Consider the following 14770-nt stretch of genomic DNA (forward strand, 5'->3'; position numbering starts at 1 on the left):
AGGGAAAAAATACGTGACGACAATGGAAGCAGCAAACCTTTATTTATATACAGGGAATAAGGTCCCCTTCCACAGAAAGGGAATTATTCATGCCGCTGCTGCTTGCCCGGCAGTTTTGTTCACCAAAAAGTTTTAGAGTCTGGTTTGAAGAACAGGCTCTAGATTCCAATTCTCTGACAAAAAAAAAACTAAAAAAAAACAACAACAACAACAACAAAAAGAAGAATATTCTGGACGGGAACTATTTTCCTAAAGTACCTCATACTGTGGTGGTAATTGAAAGTTCTGAAAAAGTCGCCCTTGTTGTCTCTATGGATAAAGGCACACATAATAGTAATCTGCTGAACTAAGGAAGAAAGAAAATACCACGAGTAACTACATAAAATAAAGCCATACGAAGCATCATGTAAAAATCAAGAAAGTATCGCAAAAGTAACAAACTTGACATTCATTTAAAAAAGTGGAATAAAACAAAATATAGGTATTCAAAAAGAGAAGGGGAAAACATAACAAAAAAAATCCCAACAAGCCTAAATTTAGCTTGTTTCAAAGAGGTCTGCGCTGGATATACGCCCAGTTTAGATACGCTTTCTTACTTTCTGTATCATTCTGTAGTCACAACCTTTCATTCTTCAGTTAGAAAAGGAAACTAGCTACAAATTTCATGGACAGTAAAGAAAGAAATGTGAAGAAACCAAAGAAAGAAGTTAAACAAAAAAGGGGCCAGTCTGTTTATAGCAGAATCAAAAGTACTTTAAATAGACAAGCAACCATGAATTAAAAGGTTTAGATCATTAACTTGTTTTTCTGTGTTCCTATAATGCTGTGAAATGCTGGCTTTGTTCTTAATCAAAAGGGAGCCATATTGGGAATTAGGTTCCTAAACAACTGATGCATTCTACACAGATATTATACAAATCCCAGGCCAAATCCATACAATCTGACTGAAGAGCAGCCACCTTTTTTCAAGGAAGAAAAACAGCACAGAAGAGGGTTTCTCACAGGAAGCTGCCTGAAAAGCTTTAATGGTACTTCAGATGGATTGAAAATAGGAAAAGGAAGGCGGAAAAATCTTAATGAATGTCTCATCATCCTAAAGACACTCAATGCTTCCTTTACCCTTCTTTTAATACTATGTAACTGTAAGCTTAGGGTTTTTATTTGTTTTTCTACAAAGTCCATAGACCTCTGCATCTTAAAAAAGCACAATAACAAAAATGATGAAATTACAAAGTGTATTTTGTGTTAAGTATCTGCCCTGAGCATTGGTCAATACATTTTAGGAGAAATAGCAAGGCTTTAATGAATAACAAGCCGATTGAAGTCTCAGAGAGCAGATTTCATTAATAGCAATTTTCCTGGACCAACTTGGAATAAAAAGAAACAGGAAAGGGGAAAAAAAATAAAACACTCGGTTTTAAATTAAGACTGAGATGCAATTAATTTTTTTTAAAGATTAGTTTCATAATGCATTCTTGGTTCTTGTAGAAAAGAGTACGAATAGTTAGCTGCTTTATTGTCTAATTAGTTACTGTTGCATGTAATCAAGGCCTCTCTGGAAGTGTTTCTCTCCCCTATAATCACCAGAAGCAACTGCAGCAACACAGCACACAGAGAGCCCATCCACAGCCGGGGCTCCAAACGCCTGTAATTTTTCTTTTACTTGTTGGGAATATAACGACTAATTATCAACTACTGAAGCGAGTGACTGTGTCGGCACAGTCTTCTCTCTCACCCTAAGGCTCAGCTAATTACCCGGTGCCCTCTGCTCCCCACATCGTGCAGTTTTCCATATGCAAAATTGCCAGTTGATTCAATAGGGTATTTGCACGCAGCAAAATGAGGCATTTACAGCTGTCCTTCCTACACGAGGATGGGTTTATTTCCACACAAGTTGATGAATGCCAAGGCAGTTGAGGATACTCAGAAAACGTCAGGATTAAGTTTAAATTCCTGAATTTAAAAAAAAAAAAAAACTTAAAAGAGTTTTTAAAAATACAAATTGTAGTAATAACATCCTACACATTTGTAGGCTCAAACGTGAGAAAATAAAGTAAAAAAAATAAAAATCTATGAAAGCATCCAGAGAGAACTGAAAATGTGTAAAAGATGCTGAATGGGAACAAAATGTAAAATTCTTCAAAGGAATGAACATTCTGAGTTCAAGCAATTCAGGTTTAAATGTGTAGCTTAATCTGATGTTTACAAACTTCAGTAAGAAAATCAATTAAAGCAGAGCTCATAATGCTCAGCACTTAACAGAACAAACATGATAAAAAATAAATTCAGCCATGACAAATGGAAAAACTGCAAATACCTAACTATTATTAACTATTAACTATTGCTTGCCAATCCATGATTTCTGCAGCAACATTTAGCTACCTAATTGCAAATAAATGCAATTAACAGTGATACAAATCACAAATTAAAAGTTGGAATGCAAGGAGAGAAATTATTTCTGATAGCAGTCAGATTTTTTGAAAACCTGACTACAGTGATATTAAGATGGAGCAGAAAGGTTAAAGAAAATGAGGCTTAACAGAAAAAGCAAAAATAATGTGCTTCTATTTTCACTGAAATATTTTTAGCTGTTTTTATGATGGAAATGTTCTGTGCTGTTACATCTTCATTGTATGTTGCCTCAGACCTATCAGATACATCCTTGTCTTCTGAACTGCATAGCCTTGGGGAGCCAGTAAATGCACTCCATGACTAGGGCTGTTACTTTACTGAACATTCAGCAGAAGCCATGTTGTAGTCTGAACATTGGAACAAAACAGTCTCACACATTATATTTAATTAGTCCTTTAAAAATCCTGTAATTTTATATTGTACCCATCCCGAAATTCACGAAAGCCACCCTCCATTCCTGCAGCCCTCAGAACTGGGAAACCTCTCTTGCAGTAAATGGGAGTTCTGTGTGTGCAGGACTGCAGGATCAGGCCAGAAGAGCACAAAGAATGCAGTCAAGCATCAACATTATTTCTACAGTTCAAGCAGTTGTTGATTCACTGTCGAAGGACACAGCAAATAAGCTGAAGTCCTTTAGAAATATCAAATATTTTTCAAAGAGCAGAATCTTGTACTCAAATTACCTTGCCACACATGGACAGTATAGCAATTCTTATAAGGAAATATGTTTATTAGTAAAGAATAAAGCCCCAGAATTATAACTCCAATGGAGTAACTCCATTCAGCACTGGCAGTTTAACTGTAAATGCTAACTTGGTTGTATACTGCAAGTTAAACATGAATCATACTGTATCGACTACGCAAGGAATACTTTCTACTCCAAGTGCTATGGAGAAAATTAAACACCAGCAGCACAGCTTCATGGTAAATGTACCCTCACAAGAACCAGTGAGAACGTTTTCAGCAGAGCATCCGTAGCAACGAGGCACTTTCCCTTGGTAATCGGCCAGACCATGATATCAGCAGCCCTGAGGACACCAAGGCAAGTCCTTTTGGTCAAGTACTTGTCTTTCCAGTAGCTGCCATGAAAGAGGTTTTCAGACAACAGTTCAATAGCTGTGCAAGGAATACATCAAGGCCAGTTCAGCCTAAGGTTTATTTTCCCCATTTACAAGCATTTACCTATACTCCCTCGCAGCTTGGGCCACAGCTCAGGATGCCACAAGAAAAAAGCACTTGCATGATTTACACTCAAATATTACAGACTCGTGGTCACAATTCTGATCATAGCTAAACCCAAATCTAAAACTCCTACAGTAAATCCTAATTCAGCCTTTTAGACATCCAGCGCAAAAAAAAAAAATAAAATGTCTCAATTTAAGCTGTTGGCAAATCTCTTATTAATTTTACTAAGGGATTGGCAGCCAGAGATCAAGCACACAACTTGCAAAGAGCCGAGGATGTTGTGGCTCTGGTATCTGAAAGCAGAGATTTATTTACAAGTGCAGCATTAGGCTGGATAAACTTTGCCTGCTGAGGCACGGAGAATAGAATCAATTAGCTCCGTCCTTGTACCTGTTTGCTGAGAGCACGCAGCGAATACACCATCCCTCCAAAACCCGAGGCGCGCTTTTCCAGATATTTTACTCCACGAATACTCAAAGGGAAAATGGATTAACTTGAAGACAGAAGTGAAGAAAGCAAACAACAATGGGCTTTGTTGTTGCAGGCAGGGCGCAGGCGGCCCTGTGAGCCACGCAGGGCTGTATTCCCCAGCCAGCCATCATTAACGGGCTCACTTCCACCAGCAAGAAAAGGGAGGCCCGAAAGTGCCGGACAAAAGAAATCCCAGCAGACAGCGAAAAAACAAATTAAAAGCACCATTATAAAACACAGATGCTCTAAGGAAAATAAACTTCACAAGATTTACTGGTTTGTGACAAAGCTGGACAGCTGTGGAAAAGACATCAGTGGGAGCTCCCAGGTAAGGCCTTGCCTGGCGCCGGGCCTCGCCGCCATGCCTCAGCCTGGTGCCTCTGCCCTCACGGCCCCACGTCCGATGTGAAGGGACACCAAGCGTCCCCGACCACCCCCGAGGTGCCCTCACCACCACAGGATTTGGTTGTTGACAGCTCCGGCTTTTCTTTAGGATTATGGGTGAGTGTTATTAGCCCAACTGTTGTTAAACTGTAATACATTCTGAAGGCGTGAGTGTGAGGTTTAAACACATCAAATCACACATTTCTAAGTTTTAGAAATTATTTTTGGACGTGAAATTAAAGCTACACTTCAGAGTAAACACTGTAGACTTACTAGTTTGTAATACTTCGGTATTCGATCAACTGAAAGAAATTAATGCAGTAAACTCTTCTGATCAACTAAGAGCCTGGGTGAATTCAGGCCAGGTTTTAAATTGGTCAGCCTTTCAACAGAGCACTTTGGGATACTGCTATCAGAGATGGTCTTTTAAGTGAGAGGAGGAAAAGCATCCCAAGTTTTGCAGCTATTGATGACATAAATACATCAAAAAATGGCATGGCAAGTACCTATGGCTCCAGCACAAGGCAAGCAGCAGTGTGAAGACATGTTGCTGATTCCTGAAAGAACTGCGTTGGTGGAGCTGCACTGCCAGCTCTGCCCTGGGCTTCAGTTCATGGTGCCACACTAATGTGACCAAATTACTAATAAGTATTCAAACCTAGCTCTAATACATCTGTACCACAGCCCTGCATGCGGGCAGGAGCCTCAGCCAATTTGATGGAAAGGTTTCATTCATAATTCAGCTTAAAACCCAAACTATACTCCCTAACACGTAAGGGATGCAAACAGCAACTTACCACCAAACTGAAATTAAATAAATTTACCCATTAAATTTCCCCTGGCAGTTTCAACTGCATTTCTCTTCTTTCCCGTGTTGGGAGACACTCCTGCATGCTGAACTTTCACCTTGTTAGGCAAGGCAAACAGGACTTGGCCCAGACAGAGTTTTCTGGTAGGAAAGTAATGATCACAAGCATTTTAGTTTCTCTATACACTTTACATGAAAAACTAAAGTGGTACTGAGCACCTCTCAGCTGCATAGTAAAATGATTCTGTGTTGATTTTTTTTTGTTTCTTTTCTTCCATTACTCCAATACAAAAAGCTCAGTAATGCAATGTCATTAAAATTCAAAACCCACTTGATTAGCTTTTGTATCTTACAGTCTTTAACAGACTACATTTCAAAGCGTACCACGTAGACTAATGACATTAGCACTACATATAAACATCTTTAATTTGGTAAATAAAAATGCAGTAACTTGAGGCCATGCAATCTTGTGCAAACCGAGTTCTAAGAAAACAAGCAGTGCTTGGCCGTTATTTCTGTTTAAGTGTAACACTGAAGATTCCTCAACTAAACATTCACTAATCATATAATGCAAGGGAAAGAAAATCCTTTCTAACTGGCAAACAGAAAATGGCAGGAAAAACAAAAGTGTCGTGTATGTGGTAGTTTATTTTGCTTTGCTTTTGATTCAATACAAGAAGTTTCACGGATGAGAATGGAAAGCTTCCCAGCTACGGTTCCAAGACTTTCACCCTCCTTTCTGACCTTTTCTCAGACATGTTCCAGTATAATCTGTAATCTACTACAGTCGGAAGAGGAAACAGCAGCGCCCTGGTGAGAAACGCTGCCTTGTGACCTGAATAGAGAACCCTGCGGAAGCAATGCTGGCGTGCAGACGTCGTTTGGAAGAGCCTGACAGACAAACCCAACAGTGTCCAGAGAGGCACGCTCAGTGGCAGCACTAATTACTGCCCAAGTGGGTTTCTTCTTTAATGTTTTGTTTCGTTCAGTCGAACGCATTTTGTCTTGCTTAGTAAAGTGTTACACATTCCCCCAGAAAAAGTCAGGAAGCTTTAATTATTTCACTTATCAATCACTTCTGAATTAAAGTTACATTGCAATTTCCTTGAATTGTATCCCACCAAAATTAGCTTCATTTCACACCCATATCGTCAATATTTCAAACACGATTAAACCCATTAAAGAATGAATACTATGTATCAGCTACAGCGTGTATGAACACAGGATTTAGCTACTTAGAGCAAATTTTTCTCTCAGCTAAACTGGTGCAAGTCCAAAACCTATCACTAACTTGATTCCATTCAAATTGATGGGAGAAAATAATGCAGCCGTTTGTTTTCATAATGTTGGAAACTGCTTGATATTGAACCTTTCGAAACACAGCTGCACTAAATCTCATGATTATCCTAAGAAAGCAGAACTTTCTTTTCGCATGCAGGCAAGGCATGTGATAGTGACAGGCACACTCCGAAGTCAGAACACTGCTGAGGCATGCAAGCACCAGTCCAAGTGGCTCAGACACAGACGAGGCAGTGTCCTCTGCCCTCTCACCCAAGCTCCTTGAACTTCAGCCCTTCCAACTTCTCATCAGTGCCTTCCTCTCAAAATCTGAAAATTTGCTCAAAACATTCCTTTCCTCTGCCTGAAGTTTCTCTGTTCTTTCACTACCTTCTGTTTCGAAACTTTGTCCTCAGTTACGAAGTGTCCCACTGATACTCAAAATCTCCTCTCGGCCATGGCAAGGGTTAGGAGAAGGACCTGCCATGACCCCTTTGCTGCCCGTTATCGTCAACTGTCCAAAAATGGATTATGAAAGCACAGTTTAACCTTAAGCTCTATCTGAGATTTGAACTGTCATTTACTTCTACCATTAACGATGCATGGCTCGCCATTTTGCCTACCTCCACGTGCATTTCTTCTTTTCCTGCATGGAAAAGACATCGCATGTGGGGACCACAGGAGTCAAAGAGGAGAAGAAGCCACTTGTACCAGACCAGTGACGGCGCCCCAAGCCCTGCATCACCTCTCCCCAGCAGCTATGAGGACATCCATAATCTTAACTGCCTTGTGTAAAAAATGTCTCCTCGAAAATCTGAAACAAATGCCTGCTTCTTCCCTTGCTACTTCCCCTCCTCGTTTTGTACAGATACCAGTTTGTTACGTTAAAGTTGCTCGAAGACCTGCATGGTAAAGGTACCTCCAAGCATCTCATTAGAAAACAACCCCTCCACCACACATACAAGGCTGGCCTCGTAACCATCTTTCAGGATTTATTTAACTAAAAATATTGTTGGTGCTAAGCTCAAGACCATTTATGGGCAAAATGCTCCCTGAAGTCAAAACAACCAAACTTGATTGCCAGCTGGCAATCGGGCCACTTGGCTCCAGGCTTCGCATAGCCATAAAACAGGCTGCAGCACTAACACTTCAGCTGGCTTGCTCCAGACAGTGGTTACCAGCAAAATGAGCCAAACCGGCCTTCCTGCTCTTAGGCCATTTCCAGAAAACACCAGGCACAGGCAGGGAGGAGTACAGAGGGCTGCCATCCCGGCTGTAAGCCTTGCACCTTCAAGTCTTCACAGATTAATGGACTGCAAGGCTGGTTTCTTCTAACTACTAGGCGTACAGCTATTGGGTGTTTTACAAATCCTCCCCAACGTGTGGCCATAACCAACTCTGGAGCAGAAGCCGTGCAGCTATAGCTACCGCAGCACTGGACTTGAGTTTGGAAACCTTCCAAGGAAAGGACTCTGTGGGCTCAGACTTCACAACAAGGTTATCATGCAGGCAGGTTCTGGGCGCTGTGAAGTCCCACTGGTACTTTGGTTTCTTGTATGCAGGAATTTTACTAACACTGTCTGCTGCTGAAGTGCTCGAGAAAAGCTCAAGAAAACAAGCAGGCACTCCTCCTCGTTGCCACGTCCACCAGTCAGGATTCACATCAACACGGTTCTGAATTCAAAGCCTTCTTTCAGGGGTGATTCTGAGGCACTTCAGCATTGTGAACTTTAGAAAAGTTGGGTCTCAGGCTCCTCTTTGAAATGATACAGAATAACATGATCTTTACAACTGTAGCTTTTTTCCATCGAGACTGCACAGCCAGAAAAACTGGTCAGTTTGTGTTAGAAACTGCAAATGACCAGTCTGGGAGTTTCTGAAGGACACCTCCACATGCAGCTGTGGTGGGTGAAGAGATGGGCAAGTTTAAAAACACCCCTTTGCCCAAATTTAGCTTACTAGCATTTAGTATTTATGATAAACTACATGTTAATACATCTGTGACTATTATCTTTTTTTTAGCACCTTTTTACCTTTATTTTATTTTCCCTTGCTCTGGCTGCAACAATTAGCACAAATATTTTAATGTCTGAATTCAACCCAGGTTGAATGCACAGTATTTATCCCAAGTTGTGTGAACAAAAATGTGCCTTGAGAACCACTGCATATGAGAACTTCATAATAATATCCATGGATAATTATAATAAATGGCTTGTCTGAAACACCCATAGAATAGGAACTGAAGCAAACCATAGCAATCTCTCTCGCTCTTCCACCCACCACACACCCTCGGCAGCTCTGCTCTTTTACCCATGACCGTTAAGGATGTTTTCTGGCTCTGTGACAGCATCGTGACTCAGGTCATGAGAAGTGTCAAAGATGCATTTCCTTGAGATGGGAAAAAGCAACTGATTTTAACAGCCCACAAAGACTAAGCAAAAAGAATAAGCCAAATCAGCATATTTAAGGGTAAAGATAAACCTTTTAAAAGATACAAGTATATTTTATTTCCAATCTTAATGCTTACGTTTCTTTCCATAAAGTGTTTACATTTTTCAGACTACCAAAAATGCACAGTTGATTTAAATGCCTTACTTAAGAATAATAAACTCAAAGACAACAAGAGCAGCACCCATTTACTGCATAATCAATCACCGATCATATACACAGGGAACCTGATCCGGACTGCAGGCACAAGGGATCTGTCCTGGATTCCCTTCCAGCAGCACCAGTGGCTGTGTCCCTGGAGAACCCACTGCCAGGGACAGCAGGAGGTGTCTGGGCTCAAACTCAGCACGTCCATCAGATAAAATGATTGTTCCCACCAGCTCCTCTCCCTTTCCTTTCCCTCACTGGTCACTAACGCAGAGCTTCACGTGGTTTCACCTTCCTTCATTCCAAACTTCACCGGTCATGAAACACTTTCAACGCTTAAACCTCGTTTAGCTGATTATGGCCTTGAAAACCTCTAGATTCTACTTCCTCACCTTCTGCTCAACCAAATGACAGGTTTGTGTCAGGTGGGTGAAGCTGCTTTTTGTCATTTCACTGATTGCAGCTCTCTCAAGCCCCTGATATTCCTTGACCCACCAAGTTTCTGGCCCATGCTGTCTCCACTGTACCGGACCTCTCTTCTCCTGGCCCATTCCCAGCCCTTTCCGCTTTGCTACTTCAGACACAAACACCATTCACAGAACCACAGAACGGCTTGGGCTGGGAGGGACCTTAAAGCCCACCCAGTTCTGACCCCCTGCCATGGCAGGGATGTCACCCACCAGTCCAGGCTGCCCAGAGCCCCATCAAACCCAGCCCTGAGCACCTCCAGGGATGGGGCACCCACAGCTTCTCTGTGCAGTGTGTGCCAGGGCCTCACCGCCCTCTGAGTGAAGAATTTCCTCCTAACATCTAATCTAAATTCCCTATTTTAGTTTAAAACCTCTTGTCCTATCATTATCTGCCCGAGTAAAAAGTCTCTCTCCAGCGACCATTCAATAAACCTTTCCTGCACCAGTCCTTCAGTGACCAGCTCTTTTCAGCGGGCTTGTTAGTTCAATCCTACTGCCTGCTTTTATGCTGATCACATTCATTCCTCCTCTAGAACACAGTTCAGCTCTGCAGGCGCCCAGCTGTATACAAGTGTACCCAGTCCTCTGTCACACAAAGCACAGAGAGAAGCCACAATGCAGGGGAGCACACTCCTGCTGGGGCATCACTACCACTGCTATTTACCAATTGCCAATTGGCAAGAACTGCAGAACCCCACCCAAAGAGATGCGTGAACTGCAGGACGTCTTCATTACGCACGATGCATGAGAAGGAAACTCGCTGGCTTGCCTTTTATACACCTGGTTAACTGGTGAGGTTCGCAGACGGAAAAATATCGCTTTACTGTAAACCAGGAGGAAATAATTGGTGAAGCAATTGATAAATAATAGAATCCAAAAATGTAATTTTATCAAATCATTTACAGAGAAACTCTTAAAAATCTGGTTACCATCTCCTTGAACTCCCTTACTACAGCCTCCGACAACACTTGACCCTACAGAAATTGTCTTCAGCTTGATGTTCCCAATACTGAAATCATCCATCTTGACAGGAAAACTTCAGTGGGACACTCACATCTGCGGTAATCCAACTCCTCTCTCCTTTCCACCTCCCTTTCACCTCTCGATCCATCTTTGACATCGCGGTCTCCTGTGTACTACCTATTACTTCCCCTCTGCTTGTCTACCCACAATCTTTCTGAAACAGTTTGCTTTGACCACTGCTTTGGCATTTGCTGTGCTAAATCACTCAGTCATATATTTTTACACTTCATATCTCAAGAACTGCAATTCCCTTCTGATGTCAGTCTCTTTCAATTTTCAATTTATCTGCAGTACTTGCAACTTCTTTTTCAAACGTAAAGCAAACATACATTTGCCCCAGTCTCAGCTCAACGCTGTTTAAAAAAGCCCACTTCTGAAACACTTTAAGCACAGCCGCGAACTTCCCTCGCGACAGAATTTATCAGTCTACTTCCCTACTTCTTTGAAGGGAAGGGATCTTTTCCTTCCACTTCAGAAACTATCCAAAATATACCACCCACTTGTTTCACTTCACTGATTCTCCATCCATTACCAAAAAAAAAAAAAAAAAAGAAAGAAAAGCAGCTAAAGCCACAGCTCATTTCCAAGCAGCGGGCTTGGGGCCAGCAGCTCCCACCTCTGCCCAGCTCTGGGGCTCTGGAGGCTCCTGCCTGCACCCCCGGAGCCAGGAGGGGAAGCAGCGAGAGGTGGAAGCCGTGATCATCCCCGGGACATCTCCAAGCGTCCCGAGCCCACCCGGGGCCCCCTTCAAGCACTCTCGGGGCGCTGCGACCCCTCCCGAGGCGCTGAGGAGCGCGGAGCTGCCCGCGGCCACCCGGCCCCGGCCCCGGCCCCGCAGCGCCGGGCTCGCGTCGCCCCCTGGCGGGCAGCGGCCGCCGCCGGGCCCCGAGCGGCCCCGAGCCGGGGAGGCCGCCCGGGCCCCGGCGCTGAGGCACCGCGGGGCGGCGGCGGGCCCGGGGGGAGGCGAGGCCCGGCCCGGCCCCGGGCACCGAGCGGGAAAGGCCTCGGGGCCGCAGGTGGAGGCCGGGCCCGCCGAGGAGGCGCTGCCCGCGTTGTTTGGAGCGGCCTCAGAGCCTGCCCCGCGAGTTATCAGCCCCGTTCGTTTGCTTTGAAACTATTTTCGTCTGCCTCGCTCTAAATAGGTGGTTTCTTAAGTGAGTGTTACTTAAAGGAAACCAATCTGTTTTTCAGGAAGGGCTGGTGATGTCAGTCCTTTCAACTCCGCTTTCCCATAAGAATTCTCCTAGTAAAAGTAGTTTCGCTCTGGGAAATAGTGAAAAGTACCACGAAAATATTTAAAGCATCGCGGAGTGCATGTTTATCGAACTTCCAGATTTATGCTTGGATTTTAATCGCATTGAGATCGCCAGGAGGGAAAAGGGAGAGGAGAACTTTTTTTATTTTTAAAATTAAAAAAGATTTTCCAATGGAAAGTGCGCTACACTAAAATATTTCTAAAGAGCTAAATCCAAGTCTGCGTGCAGTGTATACAGAGCAGCGTGCTTTTTCATAATTCTACATTTATGCACTGCATTTCAGCATAGGTATTAAATTTGAAACAGAACAACTGTGTATTAGGAATGGTCTCTCAGCAAAACTGTGTCATCTAAATAAATACTTCAATCCCCAACTAAGTGACAAGACAAATTCAGAGGGTACTGGATTATTATTGAACATTTTAGTAGGCCGAGATGTGCAGCAAAAGGTTCAACGTGTGCACAACTTACTAGTTTGTTCTGATTATGGAGAATCCTGCAATCAGCAGCAGGAACCTCTGGGTAGAGCTAGACAGACTTTAACTTACTGCTGGTGCAAGGCACAATGTCAACAGCATACCTGTAATTTTTCATTTGCAGAATGAAAATAGTAAGAGTTTTATAGAGCTTTCAGTTTTCCAGCTAAAGCACTGCATTTTTATGCCTAAATGCTTCTTGCTATTCACATTCTGGAGATATAACAGGGGATAAATCTGTGGGCATGGTCCTGCTCTAACCAGTTATCATTTACTGCACACCGTGTACATGTGAGGTGGCTGAGTACCACCACCCTCATTTCATACAAGTTAAAAGGTCACATAAGGCCATATTTTACTCTAATGTCCAGCCTCACAACCAACTGATGTTGTAAATCCCAACCTAATAACTCAGGTATTACTGACAATGCACTCTGGCAACTCAACATAATGACAAAAATATAATTTCGCTGGTTTAACAGGCAGAAGAACCCACACAAAATACGTGCTCATTATAAAAGGTGCAAGGAAATACCTCTTTGTCATCCCCTATTTAAGAGTTTGCTTCATTCTGCTAAAAAAGAACAAAGCCAAACTATGATTCACTTGGAAATGAAATCATCTCCACCCCCAATAAAGGCTTACATTGTGTGGGTAAACAGTTTGTAGGGGACTGGGAACAAAATGTAAATAGATTGCTTTGCTACTATATACATAGCAAATAGTTTCATTTTGAAGCTAGGAGTTAAAAAAAACAAGTGAGAAAAATATTACGAAGTCTGAACTCTGAAAATATTTACAAGAACAAAAGCTAATCACAAGTTAACATCAATGGAGTATAATTGCTAATCAAAAACGGAAGATAACAAGCCAGTATTTTGCTCATGAAGTCCCTTTTTTTTTTGGCCAAATGTTGTAGCAAGGCTGTTGTAATGGAAACGAAATAACAGCAGGAGGATTAACAGCAGTTTCTGTAGCTTAAGGCTTATTGAACACTTTTGTAGATTGCAAAGGATCTAAGAGGAAAATCATGATTTCAAGACTCCACACTAAAAAATCCTCCAGAAATAAAATGAGTTTATTACAGCCTCCTGACTCCGTCAGTAATCAGAAGTTTGTGCCCGAGTACTGGTGCTCTCCGGGACACGCTCGCGGGGTCTGTGCTAGTATTTCCACTGCAAACAGGTGGGGGATGATTAAGTAACAGTCTTTCTTGAAGGAAACTACAAACTTTAAATAATTCCATACATGGGGAACACAGAGTTTATTATTCTTCTGTTACAAAATAGGAAGCTGATAGACAAAATCAGCTGAATTAAAATTTACCAAGGGTCACATAGCAAGTTAAAAGTAAAGCTAAGAATTAAACCCAAAGCTGCTCTTTACTGTTCTGCAGACTCATCTGCTCTCCTGTCACCAGACTGCCCTAACTCCTCCAAAAAATAATTATTTCACATTATAATATGATAAGGACCTGTTACAATCTGTGTAAACCCATCTTAGTTCACAAATTAAAATAATTACCAGAGTCTCTGGCTAATCCAGCTGCCACACACACACACACACACACGAAATCCCTCCACTGAAAGACACAGTGAAACTCGGTTGTTTTCTTTTCCAAGTGGATGATAAATGGGTTTTTATAAAAGGCATATAATATGGTTCAATATCCTGCCTGCCATCAGTTAGGTAAACTAAAAGATTATTGAAATGATTTTACCAAATGGATTATTTTAATTCAAACATTTTTTTTCTTTCTGTTTTTTTTTAAGACAACTGTTTCGCTTTGACTCTAAAAACTCTTATTTTCATGTAAAGCACCATGGTGCTCTGGATTATCTCATTTAAACAACAACATGTGTATAAAATCCTACAGTTATTGCGTACTCTTATGCCAAGCCTGGTAGGTGGATAGGAGATGCTGGTGTTAAAAGAAACCCACCTGATATGCAAGAAAGACACCAAGTTCTCTCTGTTTTATTTGTCCTCCATGTATCAACAAGATCTGTCATCTCCATAGCAGCATTTGTATGTGTATGTACGTGTGTGTGTGTGTAGGTATAAAAATATGTATATGTATACGTACTTCTTTCACATCAACATTTTTCACACAATTCCCATCACTTTCTTATGTAAAATTTTCATATGAAGCCTTGCAAGTTACCACCAAACAGCCTCAGCACATACCCAACTTTTACTCTTTACAAAAGCAATGAACACAAGCTGCATGAAGTTACCTGCCTGCCTTAATTCTCAGTTCCAGGAGCGGCCTTCAAATGCAGCGAATTCTTTAAATAGAGCAGTGATGTCTGCAGAGGGATCTTAACAAAACTCTGATTTTTCAAGTCTTAAAGCTCTTGAGACACATTCATACATCCTGCTCCCTCTCCCTCAGTAACACCCCGGCCCATG

The 14770-nt window shown here is 42.0% G+C and overlaps 1 protein-coding gene across 8 annotated transcripts in view; it reads right to left on the reverse strand.

Moving 5' to 3' along the window:
- BCAS3 (BCAS3 microtubule associated cell migration factor) overlaps window positions 1–14770 on the reverse strand; it is a 354038-nt gene that overhangs the window by 226153 nt on the left and 113115 nt on the right. The window lies entirely within an intron of this gene.

This window comes from Aythya fuligula, chromosome 20 (genome assembly GCF_009819795.1).
Source record: "Aythya fuligula isolate bAytFul2 chromosome 20, bAytFul2.pri, whole genome shotgun sequence".
NCBI classification, from domain to species: domain Eukaryota; kingdom Metazoa; phylum Chordata; class Aves; order Anseriformes; family Anatidae; genus Aythya; species Aythya fuligula.